The sequence below is a fragment of the Symphodus melops genome, assembly GCF_947650265.1.
Source record: "Symphodus melops genome assembly, chromosome: 14".
In the NCBI taxonomy this organism is placed as follows: Eukaryota; Metazoa; Chordata; class Actinopteri; order Labriformes; family Labridae; genus Symphodus; species Symphodus melops.
The window spans coordinates 233288-253961 of record NC_136704.1 but is presented as its reverse complement, the minus strand read 5'-3'; the positions used below and the strand labels follow the sequence as shown (position 1 = coordinate 253961).

The following is a 20674-nucleotide window of genomic DNA, read 5'->3' as shown; positions in this document are numbered from 1 at the left end:
ACTCATGTCTACAAATACATGTGAAGTTTCAGTGAGAACTAGATTGTGTCAGCTCAGATTACATGTACACAATATATTAATGTGTTGACAATGAGTGTGTGGAAGGAGGAAGTCTTATTATGGATTTGACCATTGAAGAAAGAGAAGCTGATGGAAACATGAATAAAAAGTGATCAAACTAAACATGTTGAATGAATCTAAAATAAAGGTGTACTAGGAGCATTTTAGATGTTTCAGCTTAGATACAACAAGCATAGTTAAAGTCATTGAGCAGTAACAGCTCACTGATAAGTTCCCACTGGCTGCCTATACGCTGGAGGAATGGTTTCTCTTAAACACCATATCTGTTTATCAAAGTAGGTCAAGTATCCCTTCAAACCAGTTTGTGCCTTATTGTTATGAACCGTCTCCTCTGGACTTATTTGTTGAATTATTCCACATTTGAGCTGTTTTTTAAAATGCTTGCTGTTACATGTCACAGTCTCTTTCCCTGTCGTCTCATTGAATTGTATCCTTGTTCTGTATCTTTGTTTTTTCAGTTCTGCTTGACCAAGGCTATGAGGATGTCAGGCCCTGCCCAGCTACGACTTATAATCATACACATTCTGTTTATTTGTTGGATATTCCCTTGAGATGATCCATCTCGTTTTCAAGAATACAAAAACACAATCAGTACAATTGAATACAGACACAGTTACATACAATGTACACACATAAAGGCTCTCGCTGACATATCCCGCCCATAAACCCACAGCACCCTCACAAAACCATCAGAGGTAGATACACATGACATATTATACAATCAACAAGACTAAGATCTATTATTACGGCAGCAAGATGGCATTAGAAGCAGGAGCATGATTTTCTAAAAGTGTCTCTTGGAGTTATAATCGAAGAGTAACTCATAAGTGAACCCTACCAGCTCGTATTCCTTTTACAGTAGAAGAACTTTTGGCTTTAATCTATCACAGAGTTTTACTGTTATGGACCTGGACAAAGACTTTGATCACCAATTCTTCACTCTAACATCAACTGATATTATTCAGGACAAAGACACAGTCAAAGTGGTTCAAAGTGAACCTTCTGTTCTTCTCACATTGAGCCCCATCAATGAACCTGCTGCATCCTCCACTCCCGACTCCATGACTCTGTCTTTCCTGGATGACGGTTCCTCGGCTAGCTCATCTGACACCATCATTCTAGCACAGCCACCAGAGCATCCATCTGAACCATGGCCAACTCATGTTGTGATACCCACCTTTTCATTTCATGTTGACATCCTCCTTCAAGCAGGACATGTGGCTTATGAAAATGATGGCTCCCTCCTTCAGAATCCAAGCATGAACTTTGACATACTTGAGAAACTTGCTGAGCAAATATTCCACTTCACTGCCTATCCTACTGCTCCTCAAATATTGGCAGTTGTAGAAACTCTGGTAAAAAAGCCTCCATGCCTTAGAGAAGCTGGCAGCTCATTTTCAGGCATGTACGGGTGGCAGCAGCGCCTGAAATACAAGATGGCTAATTACTGTTCGAAAATGAGAAGGCGTGAAGTACCTGGTCCTGAGCTTGATATCACCAAGGAAATCCCCTGCTGAGAAAAATCCTGCAAAAAATGTCAAGAGAGCAAAGAGGGCGGAGGTCAACCACCTTCCTCCACACCCAAGTGGAGAAAGTAGGGACAGTGTTGAGATGGAGAGACAGCAGCTTCTTAAGGAAGTCAAGATCAGGAAGTCAAGAAAAAACCTGTTCCTGTTGAAGGCATGAGGTTGTGGGTTGAAGTCCAGCAGCGATGAGCTCAAAGAGAGATGGCCTGCTCTGTGTTGTGAATCTGTGCTGGATGAATTTGTATAGCCTTTGTAATGTTCTCTGTTCCTTTAAGGCTGTAACAAGAATGTATTTATGGACATATGTTGTGTAGGATTCCTGTATCAATGCATGAACATGAAGAACCTTTAAACAGACTTCTCTCTCAAAGTTCAAACCAGAGGCCAAATGTTTCTCTGTCTCCAAGTTGATGATTTGAAGAAGTGGCTGCTTGCTGCTTTTCACCCTGACCTGTCCTAACTCAATGGTGCAAATGAGTGGAGGAACATCAATGAGTGTCACAGTTACAGAGACAGTGACTCCATGGACCCTCCACTCACACACCACATTTTGCTTTGAAATGAATGGTTCACTGTAAAGCAACACCGATGTGTGTCTAAAGGGGCCTTTCAGAAAGAAACTCATGGATGTCACACAACTTTTTACAACTCACCACACAACATCTGAAGTACTAGTCATCAGTCCCCCATCACAAAGACAGTGAATTACTGCACACCTGGGAGAACTAGTCCAGTATACGTGAAGCCCTCAGCCAGAAACCTGAGGGTTGATATGAACTGATCATTAACAGGTCATGGGGACTGGACTTGGATTTATCTTCACTGACTGGGACTTGAGTTCTTGGGACTGGAGACTTGACTGGGATTAGAGGTTTGCTGACTCTGTACTGTTCACACTGTAAATAAACCAGATGTTTTTTTCTTTTTACTATAATAGTTACCTCCAAACTATTCAAAAGAAGTGAATGATACTTTGACAGTGTGTGTAGCTCTGGTGTTCACTTCTGTATAACTTGGTATTTTCTCTGATACAGTAACATAACTGTATTGAGGTGCTTCCACAGATTAACCACAGGGCTGATTGGGCCGGTGACCTCTGACCTCTAGACGAATGGAAGAGTCATTCTCCTCTGAGCAGAAAATGTGTAAAAAGCTGACTGAGGCTTCTCTCAACACTTCAGAGAAAAATCCAACCAGCACTGATGTGACTGTTCAAATCACGCAGGAGTCGCAGGTTCCACTGATGTTGGTTTAATGACAAATCCTTGAAAGGGTGTACACACACATTTAAAGGAATGTGTAAAGAAACCTGTGTGTGTGGTTTCTGAAAGGAATAAAGAAGAGAAAACTTATACAAAGTGTTAAACTCAAAAATTCTTTATAGAATATGAAACTAAATAATATAGTCCAACAAAACATGCTTAGCATTAGAAATAATGTTAGAAAGGTGCACTAGACATTCAAATTAAGTCGAGGCTCATCATCACCTGGAGACCATCGCTGCATCAACCCACGTGGTCTTAAAGGTCCAAATTAACATCAAACACTAAGCAATTAACTCTTAAAATGATGATTTATCACTGACTAACTTTTAAATGTACTTATACTTCAGTGGACACACACAAAACATAAAATCAAACTAAGTAGCACCCTTTTCTCTAAGGTTGTCACTCTTAAAAAATGAACTCTTAACTCTCCGGTCTCTCTCCTTCAAACACTGCCAGACACTACAGAGTCTGAACCTACCACTGTTGGAGGGAGGTTTAGAACAGTCCAAGTGGAGCTGGCCTTTTGAACACAGTGAAGCAGCAAAAAGGAAGTATGGTGACTGTATTCTGACTGCAGGTGTCACGATCCGGGGTAGGAAACAGGGAGGAGGACCCAATTGCAGAAAAATAATAATTTATTTTAACAAAAAGGTAACAACAAAAACTTACTGAGAAAAAACTAAATCCAAAACGAATAACATCTAAATCCAAAGTTCAGGGCACTAGCACAGGATACAACCGACAGCAAAAGACATCCAACAAGACAATGACACGACAAGAAACTCAGGCAAACACAGAGACTAAATAGACGAGGGGTAATCAGACACAGGTGAGACTAACGAGACAGGTGAGGAACATCAGGGTAATCAGGAAGGCGGGAAACACAAGGAACAAAGAACACAAGACCAGAACACTGAAGACAAGTACAAAGTAAAACCCAACACTGACACCACCAAAACCAGATATACAAAATAAAACAGGAAACACTAAAGACTAGACTTAAAACACAAGACAGGAAATAAACTAACAGGCAACATAGGAGGATACAGGGATACAGGAAAACACACTAAGGACTAAAGTAAAACACACTAGGAACATACATACACAGAACACGAGGGAAATAATGAAAACTAAAACAGGACCAAACACAGAACAAAACCAAACCATGACAGCAGGATTCTTATTGAGGGTTAAAGGTCTTCAGTGAACTCAACCTGGACCTGATCTGACTGTGGTCACTCTGCACCAGGATCTGCTCAACTCCTTTTCTTTACCAGACTTCACTTTAGACTCTCGACACAAAATAACACAAGTAGATGAAAGTCTCTCTCACTCTCCATCAGTTTATTTATTACAAGGTTACACATGAGCTGTGTGAAGAACTTGAGCTACCCAACACAGCAGCCTCCAAGGAAACAGAGTGACAGAAAGAAGAGAAGATATCAGGAGAGAAGAAGGATCCTTACACTGTAACTGTTTCATATAAAGCCTTTACATTCAAACATCATAGCTGCTCCCAATTTACTGCTTCATATGTCAGCAACAACACATCAATGTCAACAAAGTAGAGACAGATTTCTGTTAATAGAACTGTCTTATATCCCTTTATAACAGCCGTAACATACGTCTGTTAGTCAATACATACTGATGAATACACATTAGTGATGTTGTTCACTTGTATCATTTTGGATCTTTTACCATTGAACAGGATTAGCATTTCTCTCCAGTGTGAATGATCATGTGTCTGGTGAGACATCCCTTAAAAAAATGTTCCCACACTCAGAGCTGCTGAAAGGTTTCTCTTCAGTGTGAACTAACGTGCTGGGTCAGATGTACCTTAGAATGAAACATTATAACACACTCAAAGCAGCAGAAAGCGTTTCTCTCCACTGTGCACTAACTTGTGTCTGGTCAGACTTACTCTTTGGGTAAAGCTTTTACCACACTCAGAGCAGTTGAAGGGTTTCTCTCCAGTGTGATCCAACATGTGTCTGGTCAGACTTCCTCTTTGGGTGAATCTTTTCCCACACTCAGAGCAGTTGAAGGGTTTCTTTCCAGTGTGAACCAACATGTGTTCTATTGTTTAATGATTTAAGTAATGTTTTCTGTGTTCTATTGTTTAATGATTTAAGTAATGTTTTCTGTGTTCTATTGTTTAATGATTTTAATAATGTTTTCTTTGTTCTATTGTTTAATGATTTTAATAATGTTTTCTGTGTTCTATTGTTTAATGATTTAAGTAATGTTTTCTGTGTTCTATTGTTTAATGATTTAAGTAATGTTTTCTGTGTTCTATTGTTTAATGATTTAAGTAATGTTTTCTTTGTTCTATTGTTTAATGATTTTAATAATGTTTTCTTTGTTCTATTGTTTAATGATTTAAGTAATGTTTTCTGTGTTCTATTGTTTAATGATTTAAGTAATGTTTTCTTTGTTCTATTGTTTAATGATTTAAGTAATGTTTTCTGTGTTCTATTGTTTAATGATTTAAGTAATGTGTTCTGTGTTCTATTGTTTAATGATTTTCGTCATGTTTTCAGTATTCAATAAGATATAGGGGAGAGGGTGGGACAGGAAACAAATGGGGCAGGGGGGGGAAGAAGAATTGTTTTGTTTTTAATTATGATGTTTATGTTTTCTTGTTTGGTTAGTTTGTAAAAATATGTTTGTTGTTAATAAATTAAATACTGTTCACTTGGGCAAAGAAAAACACATCATTAACTACGACCACCTGAGCAACCACCAAGGTGCTGAAAAGTGCTTTATGCAGTTTACTAACTTGCAGCACCACGGACAGTGAAGGATAAAAGTTGGTATTGAAGGATAAAAGTTGCTATTTCATCCTTTTCCTAAATGTTGTTAATAGAAATCTGACTCCTCTAAATAATTACCTCAAATCTCTCTGCGCATTCTTTTGATGGGATGAGAGGAATGACTGGAGGCGTCTCTTTCAGGTATAGAAGTTACAGAGTCTCTGGGTTCAACACTACGCGTCCCTGACAACAGACAGATGCTGGATCAGTTCACGAAGTCTGAGCCCCGACTATCTTTCCCTGAACCCTTTTATACACTAGACAGAGAATATCTAACCAAATAATGCATTCAAGAATGTTTCCTTCCTCCGATTGGGGCAACTTCCAAATTATGCGTCTTCGGATGAGTGGTTCCCCATCTCTCATTGGTGCATCTACTCCCGAATCCTTTCACCATCTGTAGGGGAAGACACATCCTGCCTGGCCTGTTTCTTATCACAAGAAAGACATCTAGTCTAGTAACCAATTCCTTTTAAGGAGAAGACAATTTAGGTAATTAAGAATCAAGACTCACTCAACCTATATAAAAGTGGATGAGTAATTAACTGTTCAGGGCCTTAAACTAAACCTATGTTTGAGTTGGTGAGTGATTCAGTTTAAAGGGCCAAAAACACATGTTGGAATGTGCACTCACTCCTACAAGCCCTCTTCACACAAACACCTTACTGAAAAGTATGGCAATTTTATTAACACACACAAACCTGGAATAAAACATGATAAAATAACTGGTATAATATAAATGTAAGCGAACATCATTCAAACTGTAAATATCAAACCTTTCCTTTGGATCGGGTGATGAAACTTTATTGCAGTAAACACTTTGATTATAAGCAGAAAATGGCCTATTATTCTATCAACTCCCCCTTTTGACCTCATTAAACATGAGGTCAATATAAAAAGATTCTTCTTCATAAGCATCAATGTTAAGTTCCTGAATAACAAGGCCTGAGCATTAACATGCAATCAAAGGCAATAAGCCCTGATAAACTGAATAAGGTAAGATAAGATAATCCTTTATTCATCTACAAACTGAGTTTTTTACAATGGTGGGCTTCATTTTATTACCACTCACATCCTGGGGTTGTGTAGTCCAGTCATCTGGTCTGGTAGTGGTGAAATCTACCTGCATTAAAGGAATTAATCATTTACGTCTGTTAAACACATGTTGCCATTGAAGTCTAGGAGAGTGGTGTTGGAGAGGTGAAGATATTGAGAACTTGCGAGATCACTGCGCCTGCCTCTGAATCCTAAGAGAAACATAGCACAAGAGAAAAGAAGAACAAAAAGAGAAAAAATACAACACAAAACTGTCCTGGTCCATTCTTAAACATGTCAATAATAATCATTAAACAAAAAATGTGTATTCATTTATTATTATTATTTTATACATATAGAAAGAGAAGCTACAAGTACAATTAGAGCCCCATAATAAAATCCATATTCAAGTCTGGTGAGATCCAGGGGCGTCCCCCTTAGACCCACTGTCACTGAATATGAATATATTACAGGAATGATGAATGAAAATACTCACCAAAAAAATTTGAAGTTTCATGTGGCTTAAAGTTAAAAACACAAAAAACATCTTGAGAGAAGTGATCAGAGCAGCAGATCTTAGTGTGCTACCATCAGTCTTTCACACCATCTCCACAGGTCATTTAAATCTCAAATGACCCTCAGTCAGAGGTATAAAGAGAACTAAAATATTCTTACAAGTAAAGGTACTATTATTTACTAATATTTTACTAAAATACTCAAAGTCAGTCTAAACTCAAGTGAAAGTAAAAACTAGCTCATTGAAAATCTACTGTAAGTAAAAGTTACTTATTACTGTCTCTTTTTTTTTATTCATTGAAGGAAAATATTTACAAAGATGTATCCTGCAAACAGATTGTTTTGTACCCCATTAACAAAAACAAAATATAAGTAGACATTAAATCTCTCAATCTCTCTGTCTCAAACTCTCACCCTCATCTGTCTCATCACTTCCTGAACTCTTTCTAATCACTTACTTAATTCCTTCTTTCTGCACTTTCTCTTCCTCACATCCACCAACAGGTTCATCTGAACCACTTTTACTTTCTTTCACCTTCTTTCACTCACTATTACCTTTAAATTCTTCCTTTAGGATCATTAAAGTGTCTATCTATGTCACCTTTTGCTGCTTTCAATGCTATATCTAGTTTTACTTCTTGTGATGAAGGGAATCTTCTACATTTCCAGTTTAGTCAAAGGTAAGTGGTACAGTTTATCTGGATGTCTAAAACAACAGACATCTGTAAAAAACGTTCTCACCTCTAAATGAGCAATAAATACATTTGACAAATTAGCCCTTAGTTTGACATATTTCTGGACTTGTTCTTCACAGATGTGAGAAGTTAAGGTTCATTTAGTCAACTATGTTGATGCTTTCTGCAGTGCAAATAATGTGTGGATGGAACAAAACTATTTACAACTTTGTTTGTCTGAGATTTGTCACGATGAATGCTTTAGATAAGGATGAAGAAAGTCACACTATGTGTTGTCTTTACAAGAGCTTTGACTACAGCCACTGCATATATTATGCATCAATACCCGTTTATATCCCCCTTTTTTCTGAAAAAGGGCCGCATTAACAACACCCCCTTTTCAGAAACATCTAAGAAGAATGGAGTAAAATAATCTGAGAATTAAAACCATTCTGTCTGTTAGAGGTCAAATGAACAGCAGCTACAACACGCTCTAGGCCCATAAGAATACAGAGAGAGGTAAATACACCAGTGAGAGTTAACAACATGCTTCAAAAGCATCATGATACTCAAAGTTGGGAGTATGAATGTAATTTAAAGCGACGTGGTACAGGTCTTTCGGAGGGACTAAATGCTGGATGGACTGCACCCAAGTTTCCCAAAAGTTGTAAAAAGCAAGAATGTTCCCTTTTTCAAGTGTCTCTTGGAATGGTCGTTGGTGTACCCGTGAACTCCACTACTGGAACACATTGCGATGAAGATTGAAGGTTGTGAAACATCACCAGTGAGAGTGGAGTAACATAGTCTTCTGTCAACCACAGAGCTGCATGAATCCAACAGTCTTTGTGAGGAGGGGCTCTGCCAAACCCTCTCCCTTAAAGCACTCTGGATGACCCTTGACATTTAACCAGGCTGCTGTCACACCTGGTTGGCTCCTTGTCCATTAGGAGTCCGGTACTGATAAGAACCATGCTGCTTGCTGCTTCAGAGGGCCCTGTGAGGGAGGGCCGGAGCAGCCCACTGTCCTTGGCGGTGTCTGGCCCAGTGGTCGAGTGTCCCACAATAAAAACATCCTTGATTCTGTGGACCTGGAGCAAACCCACCCCAGCCAAGTCCACCATATCCCCTGTAACCACGCCTGTACAGATTGAAGTTGTACCCTGTACTCCTCCCATAAGAGTGATGTGGCTGCTGTACATATGGTTGCTCTAGATTAAACACCGGAGCGTATTTGGTTGCATCATAAAGTAGCCTCTGCCTCTTGAAGCTGCATCTTTAAGAGGTGCAGCTCTAAGTCTTATTAACTCTATCATCTGCTGTTTGCTGTTGTTTATGTGAGCGTAAGTGATGTAAAACGTGTATCTCCCATATGGGGAGTGATACACTATTAAAACCAGGCATTTCAACTAGTTCTGTTTTTACTCATTCTGCTAGGCCCGCTACTAGGACTGCTTGTTTGAACTGAAGCTATGCCCCCCCTAGTACAACCTTATATTAAGAACATGCCAACAAGTGTAGCACCATCTAAGTTGACTTCACTTTTGTGTACAGTTTGTCATTGATGTCAGTAAAATTTCCAGTCTAATTCTTTAAACATCACTCGTAAACAGTCTACAAATAGTTGAAATGTCAGCAAGGTGAACATAATTACGAAGTTTAAATTATTGTCTAAACTATGGGGCCAAAATAAAGTAATTTTTGGTTTTCTATTTTAAGAATGTAAAAAACAAAGTGGGTTGTTTGTATAATCAATGCATGCAAATAAGTTCTAGTGATCTACGACAGCTACCTCATTTCCTGCGCTCCTTGAATTAATCAATGCTTAAATTTAGCTATATAATATGTCTATATAACAACAAGAAAAACACTATAAAACATGAACACATTTAACTACCTAAAAACAAAGTAATACTGGGTGATACTGAATGGGCTAAGAAAGGGTGGGGCCGTCTTCTCTCCTGTAAAACACCCTATCTAATCTCTCCTTTAAAGGTGCATATCAACCCAGTGCACCGAGCCAACAAGCACACAGACCAGAGTCCCACTCTTCCAATCAACAGCCAAAACCCAAAATAAATCTTCTAACAGTTAAAAAGGAACTCCTCCTCTTAACTATGCAAAGGTATAGTTCATCTATTTTAAACCTTTTAGAAGAGTTTTAAAAGATTTTCTCCTCTCCTTCAGTAAATGTTCCACTATTAATGCCTATTTAATAACACTAAAATTCTATTCATCAATCACACTCAAACAAAATAATTACACAGGCCTTCACATACATGATTTACCACACAGCACACAAAAACACACATCAACAGACATCAACAGCACACACACACACACACACACACACATCTACTCAGCACAGCACTCACACACACCTACTCAGCACAGCACTCACACACACACATCCAAAAACTCCTCCAGCACACACACACCTCTACTCACAGGTTCACCAGATAGAGCTAAAGGTGTTGCTCAGAATACCTGTAACAGGGTAGAAGAAAAAGCCCCTACCTTTCCCCTTTCCACTCTCTGAACCAGTGAGAGAAAAGAGAAAGGAGGTGCAATGAACGGAATAAAAAAATATATATCTCTAAATATTTGTACTTGAATTTAAGGAACAGAACTTAAGTTCAAATTAACACACAACAGAAAACACTATATACACGTGAACAGCAGAAAATGTATAGACGCAATGCTCCATTCGGAGTCCTCACTGGCAAGCTTCTACAGCAGTCCTAATGACAACTGCGGCCAGTCACTGGGGGTTCTATCCCAGACTCACAAACACTTTTAATACACTTCTGCTGATTCACCGCCTCCCCAATCATCCCACACACAGTTCTCTGTCAACTGAAATGACCAGCGCTCAACCTGTTGCCTTCTTTACATTGTCATTCAGCGTCAAAAGAAAAGACCCAGCCCAACATTTATCCCAGCCAGTCTCTCGCCCCTGGCTTTCTAACCAGTCTCTCGCCCCAGGTTTTCTAGTCAGTCTCTCGCCCCTGATTTTCTAACCAGTCTCTCGCCCCTGACTTCTCTTCGTACGGCCTTCTGCTCGATCGCTTACTTGTATTCTTGATTCAATTTTCTAAATTTAGACATTAACACCGTCTATACCCAAACCAGACAACGATAATTTAGGTTTTCCAATGTGCACAATTTTATGGAAAAGGTTTGTGTTCACCTTTGGTTTTTGTGAGGCCTCTCGATGTCTGGATAGGTCTGGACGTTGTACCATAGACTTCAATGCAGTCGTTCTACTACCTTAAGAAATTAATACATTTGAATTAAACATATTTCAATTTTTTTTTACAAATTAATCAATACTTACGTCCTCCATCAAACCTCATCCCCCATCGTCGGGGTCACCAAGTGAAGGATAAAAGTTGGTATTGAAGGATAAAAGTTGCTATTTCATCCTTTTCCTAAATGTTGTTAATAGAAATCTGACTCCTCTAAATAATTACCTCAAATCTCTCTGTGCATTCTTTTGATGGGATGAGAGGAATGACTGGAGGCGTCTCTTTCAGGTTAACAGAGTTTCTTAACCCGATGAATCAAGAATAGAAGTTACAGAGTCTCTGGGTTCAACACTACGTGTCCCTGACAACAGACAGATGCTGGATCAGTTCACGAAGTCTGAGCCCCGACTATCTTTCCCTGAACCCTTTTATCCACTAGACAGAGAATATCTAACCAAATAATGCATTCAAGAATGTGCGGTTTCCTTCCTCCGATTGGGGCAACTTCCAAATTATGCGTCTTCGGATGAGTGGTTCCCCATCTCTCATTGGTGCATCTACTCCCGAATCCTTTCACCTCCTGTAGGGGAAGACACATCCTGCCTGGCCTGTTTCTTATCACAAGAAAGACATCTAGTCTAGTAACCAATTCCTTTTAAGGAGAAGACAATTTAGGTAATTAAGAATCCAGACTCACTCAACCTATATAAAAGTGGATGAGTAATTAACTGTTCAGGGCCTTAAACTAAACCTATGTTTGAGTTGGTGAGTGATTCAGTTTAAAGGGCCAAAAACACATGTTGGAATGTGCACTCACTCCTACAAGCCCTCTTCACACAAACACCTTACTGAAAAGTATGGCAATTTTATTAACACACACAAACCTGGAATAAAACATGATAAAATAACTGGTATAATATAAATGTAAGCGAACATCATTCAAACTGTAAATATCAAACCTTTCCTTTGGACCGGGTGATGAAACTTTATTGCAGTAAACACTTTGATTATAAGCAGAAAAAGGCCTAATATTCTATCAACAGCAACATGGTAAAGTGTGCTTATAGGCCCGTGCGTGTTTGTGTGTGTGTGTGTGTGTGTGTGTTTGTATGAGAGACATTAACATGCTATTTTTAAAATGAGCAGTGATGGCTGCTTATGTGGCACATACAGTAACTAATCCCATTCACACATATTCACACGACCCTGCCAGGGGGAGACATTTATTTTTGGGGTTAAGTGCCTTGCCCAAGGACACATCGGACATGTTGCTTGCAGGAGCTGGGGATCGAACCCTCGATCTTCCGATTGAGGGACGACAATGACAAGTAGAACATTTACAGTATGAAGTGCAATGCATGTGTGGGGGTGGGTGGGTGTTTGTGTAACTGCAAACACGAGTAACTGCAGTCAGCTGGCAGCTAAGACTGAGAATTTTTTGTTTTTTTAAATGACTAAACTTCAGCATGTACCGTGTGTAAGTATAACAGACGTGCACGTACGATGTTCAACCACTTCAGTATCCGTTATCTATATGACAAGAACGATAAGTGACCCTGTTAAAGCTGATGGTGGAGAGGTAGCTTCACGCTGGAACATTATTATTCCTGGAAAAATAATGTTCCTGGATTATTTTTCTGGAAAAAGGGTTAGTGAATTGATTTAAGAAATAACAAAAATAAATATGTCTCACAGATTATACATATTATGAACCTATTTTAGAATGATAGATAAAATTAGATGGATTATACAATTGCGGGCAAATTACAGTAACAAAGCCAACAGCTAAAATGTGTTAACAAATATAACAACAATGTGATAACTTTCATTTGTAAATTTCAAACTTTTGAATAAACTCATCTCTCAATCATCTCTGTGCAAATAAAATAAAATAAACGAAATAACTTTGCATGGCCCCTGATGTTAGTGAATTCCTTTATTCAGAGTGTCAGTGAACGCCTCGCTATCAGACTACGTCATCTGTGCAAGCGCGTTAGAGTCTCTCTCTCTTCTGTGGATTTCTTCGAGGTCAGTGCTAAAAATGCATCTCTCCTCACTATTTAAGACTGTCACTGTACACAAACACATTCTGGGTTTTAGAAATAAGGCAGAATATTCTCTAACTACTGTCGTGGAAATTCTCCTTTGTGAGGTGGAGAGTTGCTAAGTCTCAGAAGAACTTCAGACTTCGGTGTTTGAATCAGATCTCTTTAATAACACGCAGCGTGGAGAGGAGGCCGCGGTCTGCAGCGTTCTCTCTCGAACCTTCACATTACAAATCCTTATATGCAATCCAGAGAGGAGGTGACCTTACAGTTAACAAATGGTGATCTTTACATTACAAGGGTTCTTTGAAGTTACTGTATCCTGTCCTTCTGGAGACAGTGACTCTGTGATAATCAAATAACATTTACATTTGTATGGTGTTGTCTGAGAAGGAGGATGCCCTCCTGTGGCTCTTTGGCACCTCTGTTCAGACCATTTGGTGGCTTCAGGAAGTCTCAGGAAGTCTATGTAATTTCCCACATTCCTCCCTTTTGACACAAAGTGTCAACACAACATTTGTAGAAATTACCATACACTCTAAGAAATGAACCCTGTGTGTTGTACGTATTACTTGATAGTTCTTTGTTATATTAATTTAAGAAATGAGGTTTTCTGAAAGAAATTAAAGAAGTTTCGTTGTTATTACATTACATTTACATGTGTCTGGATTAAATAATCTACAAGTGTTGCATCAACGAGACTGGATTAATTAAATCGAACACTGACGACTAAAGGCACTGGACTCAAAGTAGGATTGTCCCAAATTGCTCTCTGTAATTAGTTTGCTCATGCGCAGTCCGTTTCGCGGGTCTTTTAAATTAGAAGGACGGTTGGAAAATTGTACAGCATCTCATCGCCATTCAAAGAATTCACTCACTTCAACACATTTCGGTAAGTAAATTTGATTTTTTAGTGCACAAAAGTGACCTGGTTCATTCAGTTTTCTTTATACTTAGTATATTTTTTGTATGAATGGCGAGATTTCCACTTGTTGGGTGAGCTAGCTAGTTTTTCCTCTTAATCCTGTGTAGCCTCAGTGCCACTTAAACTTTATATCAAACTTGTAGAGATAAACTTTCTGAACTAAATCTGCCAGTGTTGGTTTGAAATGTTCTGTTTCACTTTAAGCCCAGACTCTGTAGCACAAGAGGGGATAGTGGTATCACTGTCCAAAAACGCGGTTAAATCATTGGAGCATGAAAATCCCGACCCGCACATTTTGCCCGCTAGTGACTAAACGGTAGGGAGTTAGCTTTAAAAACTGGTGAAATCTCCTGTTTCTCCTCGTCATTTTAAGCCTAGATTCGAGTCTGTAGCTCAAGTCTGTAGCTCAAGGGAGGGCGGTGGTATCACTGTACAAAGTCGTGGTAAAATCAATGAAAAAACGGGCGAAGTCTCCCGTTTCTCCCCGTCATTTTGGGGGCCGGACTCTGTAGTTGTCCGTGTAGAGCCAGGCTTTTCTTGTTTGTTTCACCATCAGAAGGATAGCCTAACTGGTGTTAGAAATGCCAATAGATAATTGAATGTTTTATGGTAGTTACTGTATATACCACGTTTCGTTTACAAATGTGATAACATTTTATTTAATTTGAATGTTTAAATTCTAAATCCTAATAAATAAAAAAATATATATATTTTATTTGATTTATACAGCTTACTGTTATGTTTTGGTTTGTGTGTCTCCACGTGTGTTTGTTTTGGTTTTTCCCCTGTCTGTCACTTCCTCTGTGTGCTCCCTGTTCCTCCCTAATTACTCATTGCTTGCAGGTTAGTGCACAGGTGTTGCCTATGCAATCAACGCAGTATTTAAGCCGGCTCCCTCCACACTGCCGGCGCCAGACTATTGTTGTTCATCAGTGTTCCCAGTCCTGCCCGTCCTGTATCCTGTGCTTCTCGTCGTTCGTTCGTCTGGCTTCATCACGCGTGTTTTTCAAGTCACACTATATTTCTTGTCACATAGTTCTAGTCACATTATATTTCTTGTTCACATAGTTGAGTGTCACATTTATTTCCTGTACACATTTTGAGTCACTTTAGATTTATGCTTCACATTAGTGTCACTTACATTTCAGATTGTATTGTAGTTCACCGTGTCACCCTTTGTATAATAATTTATTGTTTTTGTTCATACTGTCTCTGAGCTGTGTGTTTGGTTCCCAGTTCATTCTGAATCGTAACAGTTTACCATGGATAAATATGTTTTGGTAATTTATACCACGTATAAATATTTTCTTCTTAAAAACAAGATTTGGTCTTCAAAACGTCTGGTTAAAAAAGAGCTGGTCTACAATAATTTGTCTCTTAAATTTGGGTGAATATGGTATCATGTGTATGATTTCTTTCTATCTGTATTCAAATGATCCTTTTAGGGCACAGATCCTTGGAGAGTCCAGCTGCCAGCGTCCATGCAGGGCTGAACATGGCTCAATAACGGTGAGTGTCCCTAATTTGGTCATTGTGTCCATTATAAGGATTTGTTTTACTTGTGTTCTGTAAAATGTCGGGTTATCCTTGATAGAATTTGCACAGAAAGGAAAGTCTACTAGCATGCCATGTTTTACATGTTTTATTGAAGCACTATAAGTTAAGGCATTGTCATTTTGGCTGTAGACATCCATATCAATGCACATGTTCCACGTGTTTTCTGGAATTTAAGTTTGACATTTTTGGCACATCTGAACATTGGTGGACACTGACACACACACACCCTCATACAGACACTGACACACACACACCCTCAAACAGACACTGACACACACACACCCTCAAACAGACACTGACACACACAAATACCCTCATACAGACACTGACACACACAAATACCCTCATACAGACACTGACACACACACACACCCTCATACAGACACTGACACACACACACACACCCTGATACAGACACTGACACACACACCCCCATACAAACACTGACACACACACACCCTCATACAGACACTGACACACACACCCTCATACAGACACTGACACACACACACACACCCTCATACAGACACTGACACACACACACACACCCTCATACAGACACTGACACACACACACACACCCTGATACAGACACTGACACACACACCCCCATACAAACACTGACACACACACACCCTCATACAGACACTGACACACACACCCTCATACAGACACTGACACACACACACACCCTCATACAGACACTGACACACACACACACCCTCATACAGACACTGACACACACACACCCCCATACAAACACTGACACACACACACACCCTCATACAGACACTGACACACACACACCCTCATACAGACACTGACACACACACACACCCTCATACAGACACTGAAACACACACACACACCCTCAAACAGACACTGAAACACACACACCCTCGAACAGACACTGACACACACCCTCAAACAGACACTGACACACACACACCCTCAAACAGACACTGACACACACACACCCTCATACAGACACTGAAACACACACCCTCATACAAACACTGACACACACACACCCTCATACAAACACTGACACACACACACCCTCATACAGACACTGACACACACACACCCTCATACAGACACTGACACACACACACACACCCTCATACAGACACTGAAACACACACACCCTCGAACAGACACTGACACACACCCTCATACAGACACTGACACACACACACCCTCATACAGACACTGACACACACCCTCATACAGACACTGACACACACCCTCATACAGACACTGACACACACACCCTCATACAGACACTGACACACACACACACCCTCATACAGACACTGAAACACACACACCCTCATACAAACACTGACACACACCCTCATACAGACACTGAAACACACACACCCTCAAACAGACACTGACACACACCCTCATACAGACACTGAAACACACACACACACCCTCAAACAGACACTGACACACACGCACCCTCATACAAACACTGACACACACACACACCCTCATACAGACACTGAAACACACACACCCTCATACAAACACTGACACACACCCTCATACAGACACTGAAACACACACACCCTCATGCTGACACACACACCCTCATACAGACACTGAAACACACCCACCCTCATACTGACATTGCAGTGTACTCTGGTGAAAAGCAGAACGCAGTCAGACGGACTGCAGCGCTTGCTGTGTGAACACAGTGATTGACTATCCTTCCACCTTTGTGGTAGAAAGGTGAGATCTCTTTGCACAATTTCTAAAGTGTTTCTTGTTCTGTTCCAGAATCCCATCATTCTGTAGAAGAAAGTAGAAGGGTATGTAACTTCAAGGCCCTTGCTGTCTTGCAAGTCTTCTAAAGGAATACTTGGTAAGTTTTAGTTTTTAACTCTTCTATAGTGTAGCACTGACACATAATGTGTAAGTGAAAAGTGGTGTAAAATATAATTTCTTGGCATTACAGTTATGACTTAAAAATGAAATGTGTGACTCAATATTACACTCACGAAAGATAACGTCCAGGTTAGCAGGGAGTCATTATTGTAGGTTTAACTGAATATACTTGTTGATGGTTCAATGTACTTCAGAGCCACTGTACAGCACAGCTGTATAAATGACAATAATGGAAATAATTAGCTAAGAGGTTTTTCAGCGGCACAGGGAGCCAACCTGTTCATTGGCGGCCCTTACAGTTTCTAACTGTCATTGTGTTATTTTCTCTTTAGGACACTGACACCGGTGGAATCAAAGAAATGGAGCAGACAGTTGTTGAAATATGTTCTCAACAAGGAAGGAGCAGAGGCCATGGGTCCCCCAGATGACGAGGGAATCATAATCAAGGGCGTGGAGCTTCTGACAGACCTGAGAGATGTCGCAAACGCATTAGCAACAAGCATTGTTTGTCTTGATGTATTCTCTGAACTTGAGCTATACACCTTAAAGAATTGTTAATGTTGATTTGGCCAATGTGCTCAAATATTGTTTTGGAATATGTGATGTCATTCTGTCTGATCATTTTGAAGTAGGAACAAATTGGCTTGAAACAGTCCAGATTCAACAGTAACATGGATGTTCACTTGCAGTTTTCTAAGTGCTTGGGCTTTCCTTTGAATCTCAATGTATTGTTGTTGAACTTATTATTGCAGTTTATGTCAGAGTTACTTAACTCAGTTGTGTGGAACCTGTTGACATAACCTTGTTGTGTAAATGCAATGAAGATTATTAAATTCTGTAAAACTTAAGTGACTGTGTTATTTTGTATTTATCTAATTCACTTAAGTTAGCTGAACATAACTTTGTTAATTTGTATTTATCTAATTCACTTAAGTTAGCTGAACATAACTTTGTTATTTTGTATTTATCTAATTCACTTAAGTTAGCTGAACATAACTTTGTTAATTTGTATTTATCTAATTCACTTAAGTTAGCTGAACATAACAATCACAGGTAAACTCTATATAACAATGTTGCATTTACTCAATGTATTTGTGCTATAAATACTTAACTTTATTGTATCATAATTAATAGCTTTAATCATTTATCATAAACTCAACTGAGTTTCGTGGAACCTGTTGACAACACTGTAGTAAATCCAACACCTCATTTCTTAGAGATATATATATATTTATTAAGTTCATCACACCTCCTTTCTCTTCTCTCTCACTGGTTCAGAGAGTGGAAAGGGGAAAGGTAGGGGCTTCTTCTTCTACCCTGTTTCAGGTATTCTGAGCAACACCTTTAGCTCTACCTGGTAAACCTGTGAGTAGGTGTGTGTGTGCTGGTGGAGTCTTTGGATGTGTGTGTGAGTGCTGTGCTGAGTACATGTGTGTGTGTGCTGTTAATGTCTGTTGATGTGTGTGTGTGAGTGTGTGTGCTGTTGATGTCTGTTGATGTGTGTGTGTGTGTGTGTGTGTGTGCTGTTGATGTCTGTTGATGTGTGTGTGTGTGTGTGTGTGTGTGTGTGTGTGTGTGCTGTTGATGTCTGTTGATGTGTGTGTGTGTGTGTGTGTGCTGTTGATGTCTGTTGATGTCTGTTGATGTGTGTGTGTGTGTGCTGTTGATGTCTGTTGATGTCTGTTGATGTCTGTTGATGTGCTGTTGATGTCTGTTGATGTGTGTGTGTGAGTGCTGTTGATGTCTGTTGATGTGTGTGTGTGTGTGCTGTTGTCTGTTGATGTGTGTGTGTGAGTGCTGTTGATGTCTGTTGGTGTGTGTGTTTGTGTGTGTGTGTGTGTGTGTGAGTGCTGTGCTGAGTAGATGTGTGTTTGTGTGCTGTGTGGTAAATCATGTGTGTGAAGGCCTGTGTAATTATTTTGTTTGAGTGTGATTGATAAATAGAATTTTAGTGTTATTAAATAGGCATTAATAGTGGAACATTTACTGAAGGAGAGGAGAAAATCTTTAAAAATTCTTCTAAAAGGTTTAAAACAGATAAACTATACATTTGCATAGTTAAGAGGAGGAGTTCCTTTCTATAATAGTAACAGTAATAGTAAAAAACAAAGTGGGTTGTTTGTATAATCAATGCATGCAAATAAGTGCTAGTGATCTACGACAGCTACCTCATTTCCTACGCTCCTTGAATCAATCAATGCTCAAATTTATATAATATGTCTATATAACAACAAGAGAAACACTATAAAACATGAACACATTTAACTACATAAAAACAAAGCAACAACAGTGAGGACTGTGGGGTGATACTGAATGGGCTAAGAAAGGGTGGGGCCGTCTTCTCTCCTGTAAAACACCCTTTCTAATCTCTCCTTTAAAGATACTGATCAACCCAGTGCACAGAGCCAACAAGCACACAGACCAGAGCCCCACTCTTCCAATCAACAGCCAAAACCCAAAATGAATCTTCTAGCAGTTATGCAAACAACCCACTTTGTTTTTTACATTCTTAAAATAGAAAAACAAAAATGACTTTATTTTGGCCCCATAGCTTCATTTAAATTTTGTAATATGTTCACCTTGCTGACATTTCAACTATTTCTAGACTGTTTTCGAGTGATGTTTAAACAATTAGACTGGAAATTTTACTGACATCAATGACAAACTGTACACAAACATGAAGTCAACTTAGATGGTGCTACACTTGTTGGCATGTTCTTAATATAAGGTTGTACTAGGGGGGGCATAGCTTTAGTTCAAACAAGCAGTCCTACACTGTAAGACATTTTAAGTCAGTAAAACTTAGAAATGAAAGTTCACCTGCTGCCTTACAAATGTGAGTAAACTCAACTTGAAAGTAACCATTGTTTGAACTCAAACTGTTAAGTTATACAAGTTGTTTAACTAATGATAGTTTGTATTTTCAACTTGAGTCTCAAAGTTAAGTCCACTTACTATGTTGAATTGTCCATTCATGAAAACTCACATTATCTTGTCCTGTAAACTTACAATTCCCTGTCATTTCAACTTACACTTTTAAGTTAAAATGACTTTGTAATATTTCATATTAAGTGCTATTTTAAGTTAAAAGGGC

The 20674-nt window shown here is 39.2% G+C and overlaps 2 protein-coding genes and 1 long non-coding RNA gene across 3 annotated transcripts in view; 2 read left to right on the top strand and 1 right to left on the bottom strand.

Moving 5' to 3' along the window:
- Positions 1-20674, top strand: part of LOC306835072 (uncharacterized protein) — a 333943-nt gene that overhangs the window by 89105 nt on the left and 224164 nt on the right. The gene's annotated exons all lie outside the window — the stretch shown is intronic.
- Positions 1-20674, bottom strand: part of LOC306835073 (NLR family CARD domain-containing protein 3-like) — a 276939-nt gene that overhangs the window by 224147 nt on the left and 32118 nt on the right. The window lies entirely within an intron of this gene.
- On the top strand, positions 13865-17532 carry LOC306835078. Its single transcript, XR_013780572.1, has 3 exons — positions 13865-14095; positions 15574-15637; positions 17473-17532. It is a non-coding gene; the product is annotated as an uncharacterized lncRNA (long non-coding RNA).